Source organism: Nymphaea colorata, chromosome 8 (assembly GCF_008831285.2).
Source record: "Nymphaea colorata isolate Beijing-Zhang1983 chromosome 8, ASM883128v2, whole genome shotgun sequence".
NCBI classification, from domain to species: Eukaryota; Viridiplantae; Streptophyta; class Magnoliopsida; order Nymphaeales; family Nymphaeaceae; genus Nymphaea; species Nymphaea colorata.
Genome location: NC_045145.1, coordinates 11,050,413 through 11,075,059, shown reverse-complemented (window position 1 = coordinate 11,075,059; position 24,647 = coordinate 11,050,413). Strand labels below are relative to the sequence as shown.

The following is a 24,647-nucleotide window of genomic DNA, read 5'->3' as shown; positions in this document are numbered from 1 at the left end:
AGAGCGACGGCGCAAGAGCGACGCCGCAAGAGTGGCTGCGATGGCGATGGCGCAAAGAGTGACACCGGCGGCGGCGGAAACAGCGACAGTGGTATTGGGTACACCGGCGGCGGTGGCTGCTGCAGCAACGGTGGCGGCAGCGGCGGTGGCTGCTGCAGCAACGGCGGCGGCGGCAGCGGCGGTGGCGGCGGCGGCGGCAGTGGCAGCAGCGGCGGCAGCGGCGGCGGCGGTAGTGGCAGCGGCAGAGGCGGCGGTGACTGCAGTGGTGGCGATGGTAGCGGTGAGAGATATTAGGGTTGGAACTTCACAAACCCTAAAAATTTCCCAAACTCGTCGGCTCTGATACCATGTAGAAACACGAACAAGAAGAGGAAGAGAAACAACGATCACGATGTAACGTGGAAAAACCCTCAACAAGAGGAAAAAAACCACGAATGAGGAGGAGCCGGTGCCCACTAGCCGCCAGACTCTCTCTCTCCTTTGTCTTTCATTCACACAATAAGGATTAGGGTTACACAACTTAAATAATGCCCAACAAGGGCTACAAGTTGGATCGGATACGGATCCGGACCCGGTCCCGAGACCCATCTAACATACTTCAACACTCCACATATATGTAAATTTCTCTAGCAAAAAATCTCTGTTTTCGACATCAACTTTGCAACCACTGGGTCAGATCAGATTCCCTACAACAAAATAAACTAAACCCAAGGGATAAGTCTTGGCAAGCAAAAAAATCAATCATCAAATGTTAAAGTCACCAAACATCCACAACTTTGGAATAGAATTCTGCAGCAATCTACATGCATAACACTTGGCTTCTTACCAATTATGACAAGCTAACAAAAAACACAAACAAACAATGACAGGATTTGCCTGTCTTTGTGCGAACTTTTGCAACCAGGATTAGTTAGTTCCTGTTTCAGCCAAAAATTTATGTAAACTCACTCAAATCAAATTGGATGCCACAACTATGTTGGGAACTCAAATAAAAACTTGATTTTGAAGTACAAGATAAAACTTTCGTGCAACATGAATAGGCTTTTCCAAAACCCCTGTACATCCACAAGAACACTGATGAGTTGGACTTTAAACTTCGACATCAGCTGCATGAATCAGAAGACACTGACAATGTAAAAAAAAAATAATAATAATGATAAAAAAGTTAAAAGCTAACGACTCTTTCAAACCCTTTCCTAAGCAAACCTTAAAAGAGAAATCAAGAAAAATACTGCCTAGCCTTCACAATAAAACAAATTGTGATGGGAACATGGAAAGGGGAAGATGGAAAATTCATTACACTCTGCATGAGTGGAATATGTTTGAGGGGTCTCATCTATTCTTTGAATGGACTAGCGGTTTGGTAATAAAAAGGACTTTTTCAAAAACAGAGAGGGGTTGGGAGTTCCTCATATGCCCATGAAGTCAGGAAACATTACAAGAGATGTCAAGTGTTTACTTTTAAATAGTTTATAAATCATCAATTTAAATCATAAGTAGAAAGTGATCGTGTTGTGCAAATGATATGACTTTCATTTACCCTCAATACCGTACAAGCATCGGGATTCATTTCGCATCAATGTTGTTGAATCTCTAGAAGGGAAGCCTTTAAATTTCCAAAAAATGATCATACAATAATCATCCTCAACGTCTTAGGAAATAAAAAAAAAGAGCAGATATTGACCCGAGGATTGCACATCCATGAAAGATTGTCGCATTTCAATTCCTTCGAGTTCAGCCTTCATGCCATTTATCTCTTGACAGACACCTTTTTTGTTTTTCTTGGTTTTACTTCTTTTTCTTCCTTTTCTTTTGCATTTGGCTTTTTGCCTTTTCATTTTTTCTTGCTTTGATTTTCTTTTTCAGGCCGACCTTCACCTTTGAGGGAATACCTCACCACTCCAAAGGCTACTACGAAGCTCCACCGCTTTGGTGGTCAGGTGTAGTTTTGTCACATATCAACCCATTTCATCTTGTGGGTTTTCAACATGCCAAAAGTTCATAAGTCATTATCTTCGCGGCATAGACATAAATCACCTATATGCCTACCCGGTACTCTTGATTATTAACCCAGAGGAACAACTACACAAGCCCCGAGCCTATGTCTCAACTCTTATTTTGCTACCTGCCAATATTTTATAAGGCATTATGGCTTTTCTCTTAAAGATATTTTTCAGCTAAACCCTTACAGACACTTGATCACTAGAGCCAATAACATCTCCTAGTCTTGACTTTCTCAGCTTCATAGGATTTTTCCACATTTCCCCTTCTAATGATTGACAACAAAAAAAACTTGAAAGTTTCCTTTTACTTGGGTAGGTAGTAAGAACAAAACGAAGGCATAACATTGCATGATAAGACACTTTTAAAATGTTTTTAGGCACAATAAAAACTTTTCTCTTTCAAAAAAGTACTTGACATCAAATGGCATATCACCTGGAAGTAGGAACTCTCTTCTACCTGTTGAAGTATGTTAGACGGGTCTCGGGACCGGGTCCGAATCCATACCCGATCCATCTTGTAGCCCTTGTTGGGCATTACTTAAGTCGTGTAACCCAAATCCTTATGGTAAATAAAATCTTAAGAGAGAGAGAGTCTGGCGGCTAGTGGGCAACCAGCTCCTCCTTATCCGTGGTTTTTTTCCCTTTTTTGAGGGTTTTTCCACGTTACATCGTGTTCCTCGTATTCTCTTTCTCTATGCTCGTGTTTCTACATGGTATCAGAGCCCACGATATTGGGACTTTTTTGGTGATCGTGGAGTTTTCTTCACCCGCCGCCGCTGCTGTCACCGTCGTCATTTCTACCGCCGCCACCGTCACCGCTGCCGTCACCGCCGCCGCCGCCGTGTCCGACGCCGTTACCTTTCTGCTGCATCCGACGACGCTGCTGACACCGCCACCGGCGTCACCGCCCTTGCTGCCGCGCCGTGGCCCTTGCTGTTGTGCCGTCGACCTGCTCCTTGCCGTCGTCCTTTGCGTCGTTCGTTGCCTTCTGGGTCGGCCCTACTCCAGTGGTGCCCTCCATTGCTGCCGCCGTTCGCTGTCGCCCCCCTTCCTCCCTGCCGTCGCCCTCTGCGCCGTCGATATCGGCGCACGACCTGCTCCCTGCTCCGCCTGACCAGCAACGTCTTCCGCCGCCCGACCTGCTTCTTGGTGTTGCCTTTCCGTCTAGCGCTGCCTCTACTCCCTGCATCATTGTTCTCCCGTGGGATCTGCTGCAGAGTTCCAGCACGTCTGCTCACGCCAGTTGCTGCGTGCTCCCCATTGCCGCGGTTGCCCTTTGTCACTGCAGGAGAAATTTGGGTGTTTGATCGACGTGATGGCGGATTCCCCTATGGGAGAGTGGATCATCGACAGTGGCGCTACTCACCATATGCTCTCCTATAGAAGTAGGGAAGATCAAACTATCCAATTCAAAAATCAAACTATCGAATTCAAAAATCAAATACAAATAATCTATTCTACTCTATCCCCGCCTATCTAATCACTCCTCCCTTGCACCTTATGCTAAATAAATCAAGAATTCAAGCAAAAAAAACTAAAACAGTTTATAGGAACATAAACATGTCCTAAAAACGAAGAAGTGAACCTATATTTAGTAAGTTGAACCCTTACCAACTATAAGATATAAAATTTCACTCAAAAAAAAAAATAAAAACAACAAAGCAAACCTTTCCACCAATGTCGTGTGAGGTTAATAACTAAAGATCCAAAATTCTAAAAAAAATGAAGACTACTAAATAATGTTGCAAATCCAACCTAATTGGTTCAACTGAAAATTGGTGGCCATTTTACATATGCCAAAGAAGTTTTAGATACAAAAAAAAAAAAAAAAACAAAAATTTTTTAAGGTCATTTTTATATTTAAAGACGATCTTTAATTTGGTGAGAATTCTATCAGAAACACAAGACAATAGCTACAATTCCTAGTCTACTTCAAAAACGATCATACAAATAAAAGTTCAATGTTCTCCAGAACCTTAGGCCATCTCCCCTTCGCACAAGGGGCACCCGGCTTGGTAATTTGGAGCACAAAGCACATCCAGGGCTAATTGCAGACGAATGAACAGAAAAGCACCAAACCTGAGATTTTTTTTTTTTTTAAAAAAAGAAGAATTAGTGATAGTCCAAGATTAGTTCGCCCTTCTAAAGGGCTCCCCAGGTCCACTGATTCACTGATCTTCCTGTATGCAAACAAAGAGGCATTCCCATGTTCAAGTCATTTCAGCCTTTGACGTGAAGCAGCTGGTGAAAGAACTTCATAAACGCTACACCATACAAACAACCCAACCATTCCTATGCAAAAATGAAACAGGATTGATTGTGTTCACTAGATATTAAGTTCAAATCCCAAACTTTCATAGAAGTGTACCAACAATTGTACTTGGAGCATGCAATTCAACTGAGAAAAAAAAACAGATTACGTGCCCCGAGGCATGTAAATACAATAAAAGAAACTGTAATGGTGAGTCATTATGACTATGGCACGATATTTGAACATACAAAAAAGTAAACCAGGAATATCATGAAATTGGACTGCATAGCTACTAGGAAGATTCCAGTCACAAGACAAAACCCACATAACCCATCCATATACTGACAAGTTCATCATCGCCAGTCAAGTTATGACAAACATCGAAGAGAAAATCACACATTCTTGTTTCCCTATTTCTGTCTGCAGAACAAAGGAGCAGCATAGTAATGAAATACCTAACCATCTCCTTTTTCTCCATATAAAACTGAAAACAAGTGCATGAATTAAATCCAGGTCAAGGGATATTCTTAAATATCCAACACTGGTTTGTAGGAATACCTCTGGTGCATTAAACCAATTCTCATCGACCCACTTGAGGTGAAAGCGAAAGTCCCTAGCAGAGCCCTTCTCTTCAGAACGTAGGATCACCAGTCAAGTGCACAGATATATTGAACAGATCATGCTTCAGTTTGCTTCCAGACTACTGTGGCCAACCATATTGTGGATTCCGATTACCACCCATCATGTTGGGCACCCGACCAGTACTTGAATTGCCATAAGGACCTGATTGGGGATAATTTGGAGCCCCGACGCCATAGGCACCAGCTCCAGCTCTAGGAGGGCCACCTCCAGGCATACTGGTTCCAGCATAACCAGGACCTCGGCCTTGAGGTCGAAAAGGTCTAGTAGCATATCCACCAGCTTGATGCTGTTGAGGATGCTTTAATTTCTGCCTCTTGGCTGTTTCTTTGTGCTGCCATTGCTGTTGTCTTTCCTTCTTGGTCTGGAACTCATGAGATGACTCGTATTTGGGCAAGCTAAGAGGAAGGCCAGAATCGGCTATCAGAGGGCCATCAATTGTGACACTTTGTATAAACAAAAGATTTTGTACATTTTAAGGTCACATGGCAACGGATCACACCAGAAATACTCAGCATCAATTGCATCTTTTGCAGATATCCTCTGAAAAGAAGAAAATGAAACCATTAATGGACAAACACAAACAGCAGAGGATGCAAAGAGAAAAAAAGGTTAATATCAACAGCAGACTTCAAGAAGAAAAGAAAAAAACTGGAGAAATGCAAGAACATCAAGGAAGAATACATATTATCTCAACAAGATAAATATCATAGCTACGAGGAAGGAGTTGTACCAACACATCTAAACTCTAGTCTCTAGTTTTGACTTCAAAGCAGCTGGAGAACCCCTTGTAAATAGAAATAACGAGACACAGAATGCAAATCGAAACAGAACATGCAGTCTTAGTATTTCAATATGTACAATAATGGAATTCTTCCTGACAAAATTCGAAGAGCAATTTTAGAAAGTTATAAGAAAAAAAGGGGATGCTGCTGTAGTTCCCCAACTCTCTGTCTCTCCCCTACCCCACCCCACCACCCAACAAAAAAAAAAAAAAACTGTTCAAGCAAAAAGATTTTCATTGTGTACTCTTTCTCCCTCTCTCTTTTCTCCTAAAAACCCTCCCTTGCTGCCCTTTCTTTTTCAATTTTAACCAAAAACAATGTTAAAAGAAAAAAGTCGAATCCAGATATGTCCCTGTAACCGCAGTGCTGCATTTGTGGTATGGAGAGTACAGGGACCATATCCTCATTCGAATGTGACTTAGCAGGGAACTGATTAGTTGGCTAGTCGGATTAACTATTCACTAGTTGGACACCATAGAAAGCATCGTTTTAAACCGTAGGTCCTTAACTCCAGCTTGTTCCAGAAACAAGAAATGACAACACTGAATGCTGAATAATTGCTGGCAACATTCTTCCAATGACATCCCACCGAACAACGACAAGTTCAAAAATAGACCATAATCCGACTAGCCAAATGCTTGCTTTGATGTCCAGCTAGTAAATAGTTCATGTCAAATACTAACCAAACATCGCAGTTATTTCATTTTGGTAGATGAAAAGACGCTAGTTGGGTAATTCATAATTTTCCAGAAAGCTATCAAAAGCACTAGCAGCAAGACGTTTAGAATCAAGTGAAGCAGTTACCAAATGCTTTAGTGCCACAACCTCACCTCTTGACACCCTGTTCACAAATGCAGACTGAAATAGTAACTCGACAATGAGAATGGGCAGAGAACTACATAACTGCGGGAGATTTTTCTAATATTACTCTCATCACCACAAGTGGCTTGCAAAAAAGGCATGGTACCGAACAAACGAAGCTTGGAGGCCAACAATAGGAATATTTATATGACTTGACAATACAGTGGCCATGTATCATGTATGATTTTTGCAGAAAAGAAATTAGACCAATAAATATTCACTCAAAAAACTTCAACTTGGAAAAATCTTGTAAAGGTTCTTATTCATGTTTATCGGAGGTCTTTCCTTTTCAGCACCACACACACACACACACACACACACACACACACACACACACGGAGAGGGAGAGAGAGAGAGAGGGAGAGGCTGTTGCAAGAGTAACCAAACAATAAACTAAAACCTTCATCTCTTTTTGCTGCAAAAGGAAATCCAAGGAAATACTAGTACACAGTTCATTTGATTTTGGAGTTTCTGATTTCTCTATCATTAGAATCCACAAATAAGAGATCATGCCCTATCTAGAAATAAAGACATTTACATGCACAGAGCTACTTAACAAATAAGAAGTAGAGACTCGTTCTCCAGACGTAGGGAAACTACCGAGCTCACTGTCAAAACAAGAAAGAGATTAACTGCTATGGGAGCCCAAAGTTAGAAACTTACGAACTTAACAAGTCTATAGTAAATCTGAGAGTAAAACTGCTAAGGACACCCAAGGCCAAACTTGCAATGTTATTTGCATAGTGTCATTCGTTTTGCAAGGACGTTCAGATCTGGAGCAGGATTCACCACTTAATAATTATAAGAATTCAAGGAGTAGGTTTGCTACTCCCACTTGCCAGAACTCAGATCGATACACTAAATCATTTGTCACAAAAAGTTCAAACCTCCAAAACTCTGAGAAAATAGCAAGGTGATACCTGAGATGGGTCAAGAGTTAGCATCCGCTCCAACAACTCCAAAGCATGTCGATCGAAGCTGAAAGCAAAAATAACTGCATCTCAGGTGCACATTTACTTCTAAGTAAAATGAAAACAATAACAATAATAAGATGGTAAAGCACTGATAAACCGCAAAAGTAAACAAACACAAAATAAAAAAAAATGTGAAAAAAAGAACTCCTCAAGACAAATTCTCACTACAAATCATTGTAAACCTTATTCATATGTTTTGTACTTACTGCTTGTGACCTCAGGAAAAGGAAAGTTTCAATCATAGAGAAGAAGAGGAGGACCAACATAGAATATAAAATGGAAACATCATGGGTGGTTTCTCTAGGGGGGGTGCGTGTGTGAGGGGAATATATGGATTTGTTTTACACCTCCTTATTGAGTTTATTTTAGTTCGACCACTTTGACCAACTCATACTGATCTCATAGAGAAGAAGAGGAGGACCAACATAGAATATATAATGAAAACAGTATGGATGGTGTCTGTACTCGTGTATGTGTTTTGGGGGGGGGGGGGTGGAGTGGGGAAGGCAAATATATGGATTTGTTTTACACCTCCTTATTGATTTTATTTTTGCTGGTGACGTTGATCAACTCAAACTGACCTGTCTAGACTTAGTTCTCACCAGTCTCCATTTTGACAACCCGGAACCTACTGTCAAACTCAGAAGTAGACACAAGTTGGGCCCTCAAAAAGACAGTACAAGTCAGTTGACTAAAAATAAAATCATTAAGTCAAAAATACAGAAATTTAAAGTGACAAAGGTAGTAACAAACATAACATATTGTTGCAAGCCAAGTACACCACATTCACCCACTGAATGTAACAACACATAATACACACACACACATACATATAAACAATGTTGTAAAAGGCGCACTGTACGACCTATATGCCATATCGTAATGTCTCGTAACATTATTTTTTTAAATTCATAAAAAAGAACAATCAGAAAGATAGAGAAAATTCAGAAAAAATCAAGAAAAAACATGTTCTATAATGAACATTCATGATTCATCATTCATAAGTCATAACATGTTAAGAACACATTAAAAAAATAAAACAAATATCTTCATAAACTTTAGAAAATAATGAAAATTTATGTAAACCACTAAATTGGGAGATTGCATACCTTTTGTAGAAGAAGAAACACAAAAGCCCTCTTTTTCCAAATACACATGGATTTCCCATGAGTAAATTTGCCTTCAAACCGGCAGTTTCTCCCTCGATTTATTTGGAAATTGCTCTCCAAAACCAGCAAAAACTCCCCCCTCCCAAAGTTCTTAGAGGTGTTAGAAATGAAGGAAAACGGTTTTAAAATAGAAAATGATCAAAAGGGACACCGTGCCCCTTTCTTAAAAATAGCTCCGTATTGTAAGATATGGACTGTATCAGTCTTACCATATGATACAGCAGCCATATCATTCCGATACACCTACAATACACATGCAAATCATGTGCGTCGTAAGTGTATCGCATAGGTTTTGCAGCCCTATATGACATGTATCATACAATACGACTCTATATCATACGATACAAATAACACTGCATATAAATATAAAAAAGAGGGTGCCCATGCACTAGAAGACCAATTAAGCCCTATGACTTTCAGGCCTAGTCAACAAAGCACCAAGCAGGCCAGCTACTCAACAAGGCAAATGGCCTAGTTGGTGGTATGACAAATGAGGATCTAACACAAGCAATAGTACGAGGAATCCAAAAAAATAACCCGTATAAGCCTTAAAATTTGAGGACAATAATTTTTAAAATTATCTTTTTCATAAGATGTCTGCCTGTACAGTTAGTCCATCCCCTCTCATGTCAGTTACTACTAACACTTGAAACTATTATCAATCCCAAAAAATATAAGACAGCGGAAAAAGGGGAGGTTGATGACTTTTCTTGGCGTTTTTCATTTTAAATTCAAATGTTACATCATGAAAAAAATTTAATGCATGAGGATAAAAAGTTAAAAACTATAGATTAAGTGTTGGAACTTGGTGAGCAAAGTAATACATGTATAATTTTTCTGCTATTTTCAGTTGTAAATCACTAAGTTGGATTAATTTCATTTGTTTTGTATCCAATGCTATGGTTTACCTTCCGAAAAATCATAAGCTTGTGCAGGCACCTCATTCTTTCCAGGCAAGATTGGCTTCCCATTTAGTAGCTCAGCAAAAATACAACCAGCCGACCACATGTCCACAGCTGGCCCATACATACTGGAGCCAAGCAGCAACTCTGGAGGTCTGCCAATGAATTCAACAATTAAAAATGAGAAACTATGTCCCAAAACCAACAGCAACATCATTGACAACAAGATATGACAGGTTACCTGTACCAAAGAGTTATGAAAGGGTTTGTGAGATTTCCATTATGGTCACTAAGATCTAGCCAAGCCAAAATCTGCAAGCTCTAAATGCCCTTCATTGTCAATTAGAAGATTGGAACCTGCAAAGGAGAGAAAGCAAGACGCCAAAGCAGTTAGAAGGGAAACAAACAAGCCCAGAAGGCATTGCAGTATATTCTATGGGGTGAAAACAACAACAATGCTGTCCAGTGACCTTTAATATCACGATGAAGAACTTGATTAACATAGCAATAGTGAAGTCCCGTTAACAGCTGCCTCATGTAACACTGAGATATACATAGAAAAATTAATATAAATAAGAATATATTCAATTCAGGTACTGGCCACAATTAAGTGTGTTAAATGAATTTCTTAAGCTAAAGAGAAGTTTGCCTTCATCTGGGGAACTGTAAACCGCATTCCAGGTCTATCTGATAACCCAGTCAAATCATGGTCCATGTATTCAAATACCATATAAATGCTTCCCTTGTATTTATTGCCATCTGCACAAAAGTTAATGTTTCACAATGTAATAGATAAAGGAAAAAAATATGATATTGGAATTTTAAATGCACTAAGAAATACCTGGCCTTCCGTGTTCATCTTTTTCAGGTCCTGCTAATTAGATATAGAGAACATAAGATCAATGACCAACTAAAGCCATCACAATTGAAGAATACCTTGTTGAGGAAATAGAACCTGCAGATGTCACAATCTCTTTTAACTGAATGACGTTCTCATGATGAAGTTTCTGTAAAATTTTGATTTCACGTATAGCGGTTATAGGAAACTGCAATTGTAACAAAAAAAAAGTCAAAACTAAACAAAATGTATCCATCATCAAAAAATGTCCTATTAGATAGTAAAGTAGCTAATTGGCATACTCCTTCTCTCTCATTGTCCATGCGTATCTTTTTCAAAGCAACAATCTCGCCTGTTTTGATCTCCCTGGCCATGTACACTTGACTGCACTTCCAAGAACAATGAGAAGAAGATGCTCATCATTATTAGAGTGTTCAGGGGCAGAGCGAAGGCAACAAGGACCTTGGCCCCACTTAAAAATAAAAAATAATAAAAAAATTACTTACAAATAAAAAAAAACACTTGTCTAATTTTGAAAAATGATATTTCGGTTCTTATTTTGAATAATTCGTACCTCTTCAAAACATTGATCGATCCGCCATGTCAACAATTGAGCCTATAAGTTAGCCATTAAAATACAAGAGGCTGCTAGTTAGCTGCCGGGTTCAGAAAATGCCCAACTTGGGGCTGCCACCATCATGTTAACGTTGTTGGCTGGTTGCCTGGAAACGGCCAGTCTTGTATGAAGACTTTCATACGCCAAACTTTGGATCCTAATACAGGAATTCATAATAAAATGATAAACTGCAATAGTTAGTTCCCCACTGCACATATTTATTAATTAATCGCTAATTAATGACCCTATTAATTAGAAATTAGTGACCGATCAGTCACAAGCATGACCTCAACGGGTTACGTCCCAGGCGAATAATCGTAAAGCCGTTGAAATCGTGCTGAGAATAGACAGGTTATTGATTTCTACCTCAGAACACTTCAAGTAAAACCTAAAAATTTGATTATGAAAAATAAACAAGAAATTTGAAAACAAAAATCAGATGAAAAAAATTAAAATAATTTTTCATAAATGACATACGTTGAACTAATTATATAGTATAATATATGCATTCAAACCTGTGAGATTGGAATCTGTCTTTTCGAAAACATAATAAACTATTGCTTAAAGTCGGACCTTGTATATGGTTTCTCATTATCTGAATCCAAACCTTAAATAACAGGAAATTCTCTATAATCTGGTAAATTAAAACAATACAAAAGCGTTAAAAAATTAAAACAATACAAAAGTGTTAATAGCCATAACAAAGTACCGACATGCTAATATAGATTAACAAACATGCTTTACCAGGGATGGTCCAGATGGGAGGTAGGATAAAGTGAAGTGGTAGAGCTGGTGACAAGGTGAACGATAGAATCCTGGAGGGGATGATAAAAGGAAACGTGAAGGAGAGGAGGGTCTGAAGTCTCTTCCTGCTCGTCCTCTTCGTCTACATTCTGTAGTCTCTGTCTCTCTGAGCTACAGCAACAAGCTTCCTTCAAATGAAATATTTATAAAGAGGGAGAGAGAGAGAGAGAGAGAAAGAAGAATTACCTCTTCTCAACATGAAAAAAAGAAACAAAGAGAATAAGGCCTTTGATGAAATCTTCAGGACACTCATCGTCTAAATGCTTGCCAACAATTGATGGAGAATTTGCAAGATTGATCACCTAACAAGAGTATATATAGTTAATAAATAATACAGCACAACTGAAACTTAAATGCAACAGTACATGCCAACTAGAAGGAATGCATGCATAATACTCTAGGGAGACCAAAAGCGTGGCCAATAGACAAGTCATTGCTAAGTAGCTACATGTTGGTCCATTCATTGGAACATTCAAGCTTGACAACAACCTCATCTATAGAGCTCCAATTTGGCCCCCAGTGCCTACAAAGATTTGGATGAACTTCACATACATCCAAAATGCCAATAGTTTATGATTAGGCATGTAGAAATAATAGATGCATAAGAACCAAGGATCGAACACAGATGTAACGTGGAAAAAACCCTCAACTAGAGGAAAAAAAAAACCACGGGTAAGGAGATCCGGTGCCCACTAGCAGCCAGACTCTCTCTCTCTTAGAAACTTCATTACTCACAGGTGTACAATGGTATAAGTATGCCCAAACTAGGACATAATAGATCGGGTCCTGACCCGGACCCATACATCAAGATCCGTCAACACTCCCCCTCAAGTTGGGCATACATATCAAACATGCCCAACTTGGATACATTTCTCTCAAATGGAGTTACATGTAAAGCTTTAGTTAGAATATCAGCAGTTTGGTCTTCAGACTTCATATATGGTAATGTTAACTCCTTGGCATCAATTCTTTCTCTGATGAAGTGACGGTCAATCTCAACATGCTTTGTTCGATCATGAAACACTAGATTGTTAGCCAAGTTAATAGCAGACTTGTTGTCACAATACATCCTCATAGGTCCTTCAATCTCTATCCTAATATCAGTCAGCAAGATCTTTAGCCACAACAACTCTGATACTCCAGTAGCAACTGCCCTATATTCAGCCTCTGCACTTGAACGGGAGCAGACCTCTTGTCTCTTGCTTCTCCAAACAACTAGATTTCCCCCCAAGTAAACACAGTACCCTGAAGTAGATCTTCTGGTGTCAACACAGCCTGCCCAGTCTGCATCAGAATACCCTTCAATTTCTATAGACCTCTGTTTCACATATAGAAGTCCCTTGCCAGGATTCTTCTTCAAGTAACACAAGATTCTATCTATAGCCTTCAAGTGCACATCTGTAGGTGCATGCATAAACTGGCTCATCACATTCATAGCAAAGGTTATATCTAGTCTAGTCAGAGTGAGGTATATCAATTTACCAACTAGTCATTGATATCTCCCTTTAGTTTCTTCACACAAAAGTTCTCCATCCTTGCTACCTAGTTTGTGCCCAGCATCCAGAGGAGTAGAAGCTGGTCTGCATCCCAGTTTTCTTGTCTCCTTCAGTAAATCCAAGGTATACTTCATTTGATTAAGCACAAGAGTTGTACCTGATCTGGTAATTTTAATACCAAGGTAATACTTCAGCTTGCCAAGATCCTTGAGATCAAATTCAGCCAATAGTAAACCCTTTAATCTTGCTATCTCTTTTTTATCATCACCTACATGATGTCTCATGAACAATCCCCCTCTTTCGAAGGAATTCCTCGACAGTGAGACACATATACTCACGTGCATTATCCGATCGAAGCATCTTGACAGACTCACCAGACAGACTCACCATACTGGTTTTCCACTAGGAGGATGAAGGTTTCGATAATATGAGGCACTTCGCTACGGTCTTTCAACAGATAAACAAAAGTACATCTGGAATAGTCATCTATGAAAGTCATAAAGTATTGAAAACCACCACGACTATTTGAAATGGGATACGAAGCTCTAACATGTTTCGCAAATTGACACACATCACAAGATAACATGGAAATGTTTAAACTGGAACATAATTCAGGGAACAATTGTTTCAAAATCCCAAAAGGGAGATGACCAAGGCGTTCATGCCAATATAACTGACGACACTCTTCCTTCTTCTTCTCTGTCCTGCTGACTGCTGACATAAGGGCTGTGGCAACACGCATATAGGAAGTCGATATAACCCATCAGACATCAAACCAATCCCAATCTTCTTCTCTGTCACCAAGTCCTGCAAAACACAACGTTTTTCAGAAAATATAAGTTCACAATTGAGTTCCTTGGTAATCTTGCTCACAGATAAAAGATTTAAGGGAAGATGGAGAACATGCAATGCACTAAAAAATTGTTCAACAAAGAAAGACTCCCTTTCCCTGCCACAGAGGTAAAGGAACCATCGGCAAGGGACACACGTTCCTTCCCTGATGATAGCTTGTAGTCATGAAAGAGTTTGGGGTTGCCAGTCATGTGATGAGTGGCACCGCTATCAACAATCCACTCTCCCATGCAAGAAGTACCTTGTTCACCTGAAACAGCCAGTGCCTGATTGACCTTCACCTCATCTGACGTGTCTGCCTGACCAACATCAATCTAGCTCAAATATGCGCGCAACTCACGAATCTGTGCTACAGAAATAGAGACTTTACCATCACTAGGATTTGTTGCATTCGAAATAGCCTTCTTCCCACTAGAAGACCGCCCCCTACTATTCTTCTTCTCTGGATGCAGGTCCCAACAAAAGTCCACAGTATGACCAAGTTTCTTGCAGTGGGTACATTTATGGGAAGAACGATTAGTGCCCACAGAGACACGGCTAATGAAGGCAGACCGTTCATTGTGAGACATGGGATCCTCCTTTCTCCCACTTGTGATCAGTTTCCTCTGCTCTTCAGCTTCAACACGAGCATAAACATCTTCAAAACTGAAGGATTCCTCAGAGTTAAGAATCTGACTCCTTATATTTTCGAACTCATCGTTCAGTCCAGCTAAGAAAAGAAATACCCTATTCTCCCACTCCTTGGCCATATACTGCATCTGGTCTTGAGGAGAACTCCATGTAAGATCAGAATGGTAGTCAAGATTCTCCCACTTAGATTTTAATGCTGCATAGAAATCTGTGATCGAGAGATCCCCTTATCGCAGAGCATACACGTCCTTCATGAGTTGATATACACGAACTTTTCTTTTCTTTTGACCATACATCTGCTCCAAAATAATCCACATATCCCTCGCAGTCTTCTTACGAAGAATAAGGGGTTGAATATCAGAAGATACTGAATTAACAATCCAAGTTTTTACTTGGTTGTCCTCGAGAAACCATGTATCCCAAGCCATACTATCCACAGCAGGTTCGACCTTTCTACCATTCACATAGGCAATTCGTCCTCGACCAGCAATCCCCATAGTAATTGCAGCAGACCATCGTAGATAATTCTCCTTGGTAAGTTGGATGGTAGTGACTTGAACCGGTACATTATCAGTTCTCACGGTCCCAACATCAGGCTGATCGGTATGAAATGTGGAGGAGGAAGACGAGTCGGCCATGATCACCAACTACTCACAACTGACTACAACCCTTGAGAACAACACACCGTAGAGTCACTGATAGCAAGGATCAAGTCAGTCGGCTCAGAGGGCAGTAGATGATGCAGAGACGCTGGGATCTGGTCGGACGGCGCTGGAGCCTGGTCGGGCGACGCTGGAGCAATCAGCGGCGCTGAAAAAAAAGGGCGAACGGTGCTGGAGCAGAACGACAGATCTAGGGCACGGGCAGCAAAGGGCAGTGGCGGAGGAACAGCAACGACAGATGGCCGCGGCGGAGGAGCAAAGGATATCAAGCGATGCAGCGGCGGCAGCGGCGGACGGCGAGAGCAATGGCGGCAGCAGCAGCAAGTGGTCTAGGGTTGGAACTTCACAACCCTAAAAAAAATTTTCCAAGCTCGCAAGCTCTGATACCATGTAGAAATAATAGATGCACAAGAACCAAAGATCGAACACAGATGTAACGTGGAAAAAACACTCAACTAGAGGGAAAAAAAACCACGGGTAAGGAGATCTGGCGCCCACTAGCAGCTAGACTCTCTCTCTTAGAAACTTCATTAACTCACAAGATTAGGGTTTACAATGGTATTTATGCCCAACTAGGACATAATGGATTGGGTCCAGACCCGGACCCATACATCAAGATCCGTCAACAAGGCAAAACAAGACATTTGACAATCAGAACCCACAATAAGGAGATTCCTCTAAATCTTTCTTTCAACCCTGTCAACAACCAAATCTAGTAAACTCTTGGAGGATAACCTCATCTTATGTTCCCCACGGGACACATTTACTGAAAACAAGCTTGTAGTTGTTTCATTGAAATAAAAAGATCAAGTAAAGAAAAAATAAGAAAAACACACACTCTCCCTATCCCCATAAAATCTACACAAGATCAAAAAATGCACACCATGACAAAGGCAAAATCACCCTTTCGTTCACACATGTAAGTTCCAGTCCATGCTTTGCCCTTCATTGTCAATTAGAAGATTGGAACCTGCACAGGAGAGAAAGCAAGACGCCAAAGTAGTTAGAAGGGAAACAAACAAGCCCAGAAGGCATTGCAGTATATTCTATGGGGTGAAAACAACAACAATGCTGTCCAGTGACCTTTAATATCACGATGAAGAACTTGATTAACATGGCCATAGTGAAGTCCCATTAACAGCTGCCTCATGTAACACTGAGATATACATAGAAAAATTCATATAAATTAGAATATATTCAATTGAGATACTGACCACAATTAAGTGTGTGGAAATGAATTTCTTAACCTAAAGAGAAGTTTGCCTTTATCTGGGGAACTGTAAACCGCATTCCAGGTCTATCTGAAAACCCAGTCAAATTATGATCCATGTATTCAAATACCATATAAATGCTTCCCTTGTATTTATTGCCATCTGCACAAAAATTAATGTTTCAAAATGTAATAGATAAAGGAAAAAATATGATTATGGAATTTTAAATGCACAAAGAAATACCTGGCCTTCCGTGTTCATCTTTTTCAGGTCCTGCGAATTAGATATAGAGAATATAAGATCAATGACCAACTAAAGGCATCACAATTGAAGAATACCTTGTTGAGGAAATAGAACCTGGAGATGTCACAATCTCTTTTAACTGAATGATGTTCTCATGATGAAGTTTCTTTAAAATTTTGATTTCACGTATAGCGGTTATAGGAAGCTGCAATTGTAACAAAAAAAAAGTCAAAACTAAACAAAATGCATCCATCATCTAAAAATGTCCTATTAGATAGTAAAGTAGCTAATTGGCATACTCCTTCTCTCTCATTGTCCATGCGTATCTTTTTCAAAGCAAGATTCTCTTTCAAAGCAACAATCTCGCCTGTTTTGATCTCCCTGGCCATGTCACTTTACTGCACATCCAAGAACAATGAGAAGAAGATGCTCATCATTATTAGAGTGTTCAGGGGCAGAGCCAAGGGAACAAGGACCTTGGCCCCACTTAAAAACAAAAAATAATAAAAAATTTACATATAAATTAAAAAGAAAACACATGTCTTGCTTTCAAAAATGATATTTCGGTTCATATTTTGAATAATTTGTACCTCTACAAGAAAAAATTTCTGGCTCCACCCTTAGGTGCCGTGGCGAAAGAACACGGTGATCGATCCACCACGTCAACAATTGAGCCTGTAAGTTAGCCATTAAAATACAAGAGGCTGCTAGTTAGCTGCCGGGTTCAGCAAATGCCCAACTTGGGGCTGCCACCATCACCTAAACGTTGTTGGCTGGTTGCCTGGAAACGGCCAGCCTTGTATGAAGACTTTTATATGCCAAACGTTGGATCCTAATACAGGAATTCATAATAAAATGATAAACTGCAATAGTTAGTTCCCCGCTGCACAAATTTATTAATTAATTGCTAATTAATGACCTTATTAATTAGAAATTAGTGGCCAATCAGTCATAAGCATGACCTCAACGGGTTAAGTCACAGGCAAATAATCGTAAAGCCGTTGAAGTCATGCTGAGAATAGACAGGTTATTGATTTCTACCTCAGAACACTTCAAGTAAAACTTAAAAATTTGATTATGAAAAATAAACAAGAAATTTGAAAACAAAAATCAGATGAAAAAAATTAAAATAATTTATCATAAATGACATACGTTGAACTAATTATATAGTATAATATATGCATTCAAACCTGTGAGATTGGAATCTGTCTTTTCGAAAACATAATAAACTATTGCTTAAAGTCGGACCTTGGATATGGTTTCTCATGATCTGAATCCAAACCTTAAATAACAGGAAATTCTCTATAATCTGGTAAATTAAAACAATAGAAAAGCGTTAAAAAATTAAAACAATACAAAAGTGTTAACAGCCATGACAAAGTACCGACATGCTAATATAGATTAACAAACATGCTTTACCAGGGATGGTCCAGCTGGGAGGTAGGATAAAGTGAAGTGGTAGAGCTGGTGACAATGTGAACGACAGAATCCTGGAGGGGATGATAAAAGGAAGCGTGAAGGAGAGGAGGGTCTGAAGCCTCTCCCTGCTCGTCCACATCGTCTACATTCTGTAGTCTCTGTCTCTTTGAGCTACAGCAACAAGCTTCCTTCAAATGAAATATTTATAGAGAGAGAGAGAGAGAGAGAGAGAGAGAGAGAGAGAGAGAGAGAGAAGAATTACCTCTTCTCAACATGAAAAAAAGAAACAAAGAGAATAAGGCCTTTGATGAAATCTTCAGGACACTCATCGTCTAAATGCTTGCCAACAATTGATGGACAATTTGCAAGATTGATCACCTAACAAGAGTATATATAGTTAATAAATAATACAGCACAACTGAAACTTAAATGCAACAGTACATGCCAACTAGAAAAAATGCATCCATCATCTAAAAATGTCCTATTAGATAGTAAAGTAGCTAATTGGCATACTCCTTCTCTCTCATTGTCCATGCGTATCTTTTTCAAAGCAAAAATCTCTTTCAAAGCAACAATCTCGCCTGTTTTGATCACCCTGGCCATGTACACTTTACTGCACATCCAAGAACAATGAGAAGAAGACTCTCATCATTATTAGAGTGTTCAGGGGCAGAGCCAAGGCAACAAAGACCTTGGCCCCACTTAAAAACAAAAAATAATAAAAATTTACATATAAATTAAAAAGAAAACACTTGTCTTGTTTTCAAAAATGATATTTCGGTTCATATTTTGAATAATTTGTTTCTCTTCAAGAAAAAATTTCTGGCTCCACCCTTAGGTGCCGTGGCGAAAGAACACGGTGATCGATCCACCACGTCAACAATTGAGCCTATAAGTTAGCCATTAAAATACAAGAGGCTGCTAGTTAGCTGCCGGGTTCAGCAAATGCCCAACTTGGGGCTGCCACCATCACCTTAACGTTGTTGGCTGGTGGCCTGGAAACAGCCAGTCTTCTATGAAGACTTTTATATGCCAAACTTTGGATCCTAATACATGAATTCATAATAAAATGATAAACTGCAATAGTTAGTTCCCCACTGCACATATTTATTAATTAATCGCTAATTAATGACCCTATTAATTAGAAAGTAGTGACCGATCAGTCATAAGCATGACCTCAACTGGTTAAGTCACAGGCAAATAATCGTAAAGCCATTGAAGTCATGCTGATAATAGACAGGTTATTGATTTCTACCTCAGAACACTTCAAGTAAAACCTAAAAATTTGATTATGAAAAATAAACAAGAAATTTGAAAACAAAAATCAGATGAAAAAAATTAATATAATTTTTCATAAATGACATACGTTGAACTAATTATATAGTATAATATATGCATTCAAACCTGTGAGATTGGAATCTGTCTTTTCAAAAACATAATAAACTATTGCTTAAAGTCGGACCTTGGATATGGTTTCTCATGATCTGAATCCAAACCTTAAATAACAGGAAATTCTCCATAATCTGGTAAATTAAAACAATAGAAAAGCGATAAAAAATTAAAACAATACAAAAGTGTTAGCAGTCATAACAAAGTACCGACATGCTAATATAGATTAACAAACATGCTTTACCAGGGATGGTCCAGATGGGAGGTAGGATAAAGTGAAGTGGTAGAGCTGGTGACAAGGTGAACGACAGAATCCTGGAGGGGATGATAAAAGGAAGCGTGAAGGAGAGGAGGGTCTGAAGTCTCTCCCTGCTCGTCCTCATCGTCTACATTCTGTAGTCTCTGTCTCTCTGAGCTACAGCAACAAGCTTCAAATGAAATATTTATAGAGAGAGAGAGAGAGAGAGAGAAGAATTACCTCTTCTCAACATGAAAAAAAGAAACAAAGAGAATAAGGCCTTTGATGAAATCTTCAGGACACTCATCGTCTAAATGCTTGCCAACAATTGATGGACAATTTGCAAGATTGATCACCTAACAAGAGTATATATAGTTAATAAATAATACAGCACAACTGAAACTTAAATGCAACAGTACATGCCAACTAGAAAAAATGCATGCATAATACTCTAGGGAGACCAAAAGTGTGGCCAATAGACAAGCCATTGCTAAGTAGCTACATGTTGGTCCATTCATTGGAGCATTCAAGCTTGACAACAACCTCGTCTATAGAGCTCCAATTTGGCGAGCAGAAAGATAAAATTTGGAAATTTTGAGTTCCTGCACCAAGTTAACAGGAAACAGTTTAGTAAGAATTTTATAACTTCGGTCCAAAAATTCTGAAATTTTGAGAGTGTCAAGTTCAATACCCAACTTTGACCCAAAAACCATACAAAAGTCGGTCCCTAACCTCTGCAAAATCACTGGTGGAACTAGCAGTTTTGTGCAGTTTGAGGAAAATAAGAGTCCAGTAAGTGGGAAGTAAAGATCGAGCACATGGAACAAACGGATAATAAGTTAGACCAAAAAATGCACATTTACTACCTCATATAGAAACAAGTCAAAAGGTTCTTCAAGAGTGATGCTACTAGTTTAATTACAGAAGTTGAAAAAAGGAGGGTCTGAAGTCTCTTCCTGCTCGTCCTCATCGTCTACATTCTGTAGTCTCTGTCTCTCTGAGCTACAGCAACAAGCTTCCTTCAAATGAAATATTTATAGAGAGAGAGAGAGAGAGAGAAGAATTACCTCTTATCAACATGAAAAAAAGAAACAAAGAGAATAAGGCCTTTGATGAAATCTTCAGGACACTCATCGTCTAAATGCTTGCCAACAATTGATGGACAATTTGCAAGATTGATCACCTAACAAGAGTATATATAGTTAATAAATAATACACCACAACTGAAACTTAAATGCAACAGTACATGCCAACTAGAAAAAATGCATGCATAATACTCTAGGGAGACCAAAAGTGTGGCCAATAGACAAGCCATTGCTAAGTAGCTACATGTTGGTCCATTCATTGGAGCATTCAAGCTTGACAACAACCTCGTCTATAGAGCTCCAATTTGGCAAGCAGAAAGATAAAATTTGGAAATTTTGAGTTCCTGCACCAAGTTAACAGGAAACAGTTTAGTAAGAATTTTATAACTTCGGTCCAAAAATTCTGAAATTTTGAGAGTGTCAAGTTCAATACCCAACTTTGACCCAAAAACCATACAAAAGTCGGTCCCTAACCTCTGCAAAATCACTGGTGGAACTAGCAGTTTTGTGCCGTTTGAGGAAAATAAGAGTCCAGTAAGTGGGAAGTAAAGATCGAGCACATGGAACAAACGGATAATAAGTTAGACCAAAAAATGCACATTTACTACCTCATATAGAAACAAGTCAAAAGGTTCTTCAAGAGTGATGCTACTAGTTTAATTACAGAAGTTGAAAAATAAACAATTCCTAAAGTGTGGTTGCTTGAAAGGGCAACCCTGTGTCAATTTAGATCTTTCACTTGTGCTCCAACTCCTCCACTGAATGCATCCGCCCTTACATTTATCCAAAAGTGCCTGCGGCTGCAATGACGAACTTGAAAAAAAATGAGAACAAAGAAAAACAAGGGCATAAACCTACAACTTAGACCCACTCACGAGCAAGAACTCTAAGCTCAACTAATAAACACTTTAAAACGATATACATGAAACAGAAAATAACCAAAATCCTTACTTGAAATCTATGTTCTCTAAATTAACTGGACCTAAATATAAGCAAATTTGAAAGGCCGTGAAAGAAGCCTACACGACTCTGACTTAAGCTGTCATATCACACCCAAAATCCTAACTCAATTCAAGTAAAAGAGAGACCAATTGAAAGTTGAAACTTGTTTGGTTTCTGCAAGCAATCTAATTTCTGCACATATATGTAAATTTCTCTAGCAACAATTCTCTGTTTTCGACATCAACTTTGCAACCACAGGGTCAGATTAGATTCCCTACAATAAAATAAGCTAAAACCAAGGGATATGTCTTGGGAAGCAAAACAAATCAATCATCAAATGTTAAAGTCACCCAAACATCCACAGCTTTGGAATAGAATTCTACAGCAATCTCTGCAATTGTAGGAGATTTCCGTTGTAGAGGGAGTGGTTTCGAGCTCTCGGGCAATGTACATGCATAACACTTGGCTTCCTACTCCTACCAATTATGACAAGCTAACGAACAAAAAACACAAACAAACAAGGACAGGATTTGCCTGTCTTTGTGCAAACTTTTGCAGCCACCATTAGTTTCTGTTTCAGCCAAAAAATTTATGTAAACTCACTCAAATCAAATTGGATGACACAACTTTGTTGGGAACTCAAATAAAAAACTTGATTTTGAAGTACAAGATCAAACTCTCGTGCAACATAAATCGGCTTTTCCAAAACCACTGTACATCCACAAGAACACTGATGAGTTGAGCTTTAAACTTCGACATCAGCTACATGCATCAGAAGACACAGACAATGTAAAATAAATAAATAAATAATGATAAAAAAGTAAAAGGCCAACGACTCTTTCAAAACCTTTCCTAAGCAAACCTGAAAAGAGAAATCAACAAAAATACTGCCTAGCCTTCACAAGAAAACAAATTGTGATGGAAACATGGAAAGGGGAAGATGGAAAATTCATTACACTCAGCATGAGTGAAATATGTTTGAGGGGTTTCATCTATTCTATGAATGGACTAGCGGTTTGGTAATAAAAAGGACAACATTTTTCAAAAACAGAGAGGGGCTGGGAGTTCCTCATATGCCCATGAAGTCAGGAAACATTACAAGAGATGTCAAGTGTTTACTTTTAAATAGTTTATAAATCATCAATTTAAATCATAAGCAGAAAGTGCTCGTGTTGTGCAAATGATATACCCTTCATTTACCCTCAATACCGTACAAGCATCGGGATTCATTTCGCATCAATGTTGTTGAATCTCTAGAGGGGAAGCCTTTAAATTTCTAAAAAATGAACATAAAGTAATCATCCTCAACGTCTTAGGAAATCAAAAGGAAGAGCAGATATTGACCCAAGGATCGCACATCCATGAAAGAGTGTCGCATTTCAATTCCTTTGAGTTCAGCCTTCATGCCATTTATCTCTTGACAGGCACCTTTTTTGTTTTTCTTGGGTTTGGTTCTTTTTCTTCCCTTTTTTTTTGCATTTGGCTTTTTGCCTTTTCATTTTTTCTTGCTTTTGATTTTCTTTTTCAGGCCGACCTTCACCTTTGAGGGAATACCTCACCACCCCAAAGGCTACTACGAAACTCCACCGCTTTGGTGGTCATGTGTAGTTTTGTCACATATCAACCCGTTTCACCTTGCGGGTTTTCAACACGTCAAAAGTTCATAAGTCATTATCTTCGCGCCATAGACATAAATCACCTATATGTCTACCCGGTACTCTTGATTATTAACCCAGAGGAACAACTACACATGCCCCGAGCCCATCTCTCAACTCTTATTTTGCTACCTGCCAATATTTTATAAGGCATTATGACTTCTCTCTTAGGATATTTTCCTGCTAAACCCTTACATACACTTGATCGCTAGAGTCAATAGCATCTCCTAGTCTTGACTTTCTCAGTTTCATAGGATTTTTATAGATTTCCTCTTCTAATGATTGACAATAAAAAAACTTGAAAGTTTCCTTTTACTTGGGCAGGTAGTAAGAACAAAACGAAGGCATATCATTGCATGATAAGACACTTTTAAAATGTTTTTAGGCACAATAAAAAATTTTCTCTTTCAAAAAAGTACTTGACATCAAATGGCATATCACCTGCAAGTAGGAACTCTCCTATACCAAAAGAGAAGTTTTTATGAAACAAGACTGATTTGTTAGGTAGAAGAAGAACTTCATATGCTCTCTTAAAGAAGAACTTCATATGCTCTCTTATAGAAGTAGGGAAGATCAAACTATCCAATTCAAAAATCGAACTATCAAATTCAAAAATCAAATACAAATCATCTATTCTACTCTATCCCCGCCTATCCAATCACTCCTTCCTTGCACCCTATGCTAAATAAATCAAGAATTCAAGCAAAAAAAATAAAACAGTTTATAAGAACATAAACAAGTCCTAAAAACGAAGAAGTGAACCTATATTTACTAAGTTGAACCATTACCAACTACAAGATATAAAATTTCACTCAAAAAAAAAAATGAAAACAACAAAGCAAACCTTTCCACCAATGTTGTGTGAGGTTAATGACTAAAGATCCAAAATTCTAAAAAAAATGAAGACTACTAAATAATGTTGCAAATCCAACATAATTGAAAACAAGCACGATATTTGAACTTACAAAAAAGTAAAACAGGAA

The 24,647-nt window shown here is 38.9% G+C and overlaps 1 pseudogene; it reads right to left on the bottom strand.

Annotated features, from left to right (window-relative positions):
• Window positions 1-2,857: 2,857 nt before the first annotated feature.
• On the bottom strand, window positions 2,858-17,270 carry LOC116259528 (cyclin-dependent kinase C-2-like; annotated as a pseudogene).
• Between the last annotated feature and the right edge of the window lie 7,377 nt (window positions 17,271-24,647).